This window comes from Aplysia californica, unplaced genomic scaffold (genome assembly GCF_000002075.1).
Source record: "Aplysia californica isolate F4 #8 unplaced genomic scaffold, AplCal3.0 scaffold02000, whole genome shotgun sequence".
Classification (NCBI taxonomy): domain Eukaryota; kingdom Metazoa; phylum Mollusca; class Gastropoda; order Aplysiida; family Aplysiidae; genus Aplysia; species Aplysia californica.
Genome location: NW_004799270.1, coordinates 15782 through 18224, shown reverse-complemented (window position 1 = coordinate 18224; position 2443 = coordinate 15782).

Here is a 2443-nt window from a genome sequence, read left to right as displayed (position 1 = left end):
TGTGTGTGTGTGTGTGTGTGTGTGTGTGTGTGTGCTTTCGTGTGTCCCCACTCCCTTCCTATTTCCATAACCGTACCTCTCTTTTCTTCTCCATCCCACAGTACCTGCTCTTCAACTTCACATACATTCTCTCTTCTTTATATATCCTTCTTGTCGTCTTACTTGTCTTATAACCATCCCTCCACGACTCACGGTATTAGCAGCGTTAGCTTATTACACTTTTCCACAAATAAAACAACCCTGAAGAAAGATGCCAGTTGCAACGAAGTGAGCACTTTTGTTCCTCTGTTCTTACTTTGCTTTACTTTTTCATTCCTCTGGTATCCTTAGGATGTCGACGGGAGGTGCAGGTTTCGGCGTCTGTGACAGATATGATAATTAGTTATGTTGTTCCAGGACCTTTTTAACCCCATCCGGTCTGGTCTTTCTTGGTCTTCCTCTTGATTTAAAGACGGATTCGCGGGTGTGGTAAGCTCTAGCCGCTAGTTCTTTCTGGGGCATTCTGGTTAGATATCTGAACCATTTGACTCTTTGACGCTCTAATAAATTTACTACTGGTAGACGTATGGTCTCATTCCTAATGCGTCTCCTCTGGTGACGTTGGTGGTTTTGCGGAGACACCTAATTTCTCGTGCATTGATTTTCCTTTCTCATGCCTTGTTTAGAGACCATGTTTGGCACTGGTATATTAAGGTTAGTATGAAGATTCTATTGATGAGCCGGGATGTCACTTCAGTTGGGATGTTTTTGTGACTGAGCAGGGGTGCCAGCTGGTAGGTCACTGCATTTGCCTTCATAGTTTTTGTTTCTTTTGCTTTGTCCATACGCCCATCTTGTGTGAGGATGCTTCCCGGCGCACAGACTGTTTTTAAAAAGTGCCATGGTGTTCTCCAGCAATTGTCCTGTTACGCCATATTCCTCTCGATTCGAAATTTTAAAGTATGATAAAGTGCATTTCTTGGGACTTCTCAAAGTTGACATCTATTTACCCTGTCGAACGCTTTTTCTCGGTCCCCGAAGACGACAGTGAGATCTTGTCATGTCCAATGGCAGTCTCACTCAACTGTCTTAATGCTAAAAAGAGTTAGTTCAAACCCTGACTTTTCTGAAGCCAAACTGGGATTCATTGAGTTGAGTCTCTACAATTGGTCTCATTCTCATTTCTAGTATCTTGGCAAACGTTATATCCATGCTGTTTTCAACGCCTATCGCTTTGTTAGTGGGGCTTTTCTTTATAACATGTTGGGTTTCACTCAGCAGTAGTGATTGTTCTCAGTATTGATGGTTCTCAGTATTGATGGTTCTCAGTATTGATGGTTTTCAGTATTGATGGTTCTCAGTATTGATGGTTCTCAGTATTGATGGTTCTCAGTAGTGATGGTTCTCAGTAGTGATGGTTCTCAGTAGTGATGGTTCTGGAGTGGTTTCTTTCGGCGAGAAGCTATTTGGTGTTTCTCCTGAAGGATCCTCAGCTCCAGGAAATAGCGTTTCCATCTTTCCTTAATCTTTGGCTTTCTGAAAATAGAATTTCCGTTCTCATCATTGACTATTTCAGTTGGGCTTGATGGTTCTTCCGGCATCCTCATGCTTTTTTAACTCTCTAGTAAAACTCTCAAGGGTCTTCTTTACATTTTGTTACCAGCTGTTCTCCATATACTGTCCAGGATCTGTTCTTAGCTTCCCTTACTACCCTTGGTGTTTAGTGGGGTTCCTTTCTGTATAGGATGTTAATCTTCCTGTCTCTTTGATTTTTGCCTCTTTTTGAATGCCTTTTTCTTCAGCTGGATGCCTACGAATGTAAACAAACAGTCGAAACTAGGTCAACCTCTCAATTCGAAATTTTAAAGTATGATAAAGTGCATTTCTTGGGATTTTGTGGTTAAGTGTTAATGCTAGAATCAATATTTAATAGTAAAACGCCTATAATACTTACTTCTTGCAGATTTCAATGACCTGTAACGAATTTCAATCGAAAATAGACACGAAGCGAGGTTGCGTGCTAGACGTGTTTTACAACACTGTTGAATAGCACGTCTGACGTGTCGCGCAGTCTAGCTGATAACAGACAGACCACACAGTGACGCTGCTCATGCACACGATAAAAACAAATGTATACGTTCATTAGCACGGTGCGAGCTAGGCGAGCTACAGGTCAGACCTACAGATCCACTCTGGGACAGGCCTAAATAATATGTAATTCTTTCTTTTTGGGGGGCGGGGTTAAATTTTATTGTTTTGTTTTTGTATGTTTTTCTTCTTCTTCTGTTTTGATCTTTGGAATTTATGAGTTAGTGAAATATAACATGTAGTTCCTTTTTGTGTGTGTGTGTTATAATATCTAAGTTTGGCTGTTTTTACCGTCCACATTTGACTGTTTGATCTGCTTGTATATTAAGTACCTTTACTCTTCGTTTTATTTCTTCTGCTTTTACTCTTCCCTCCA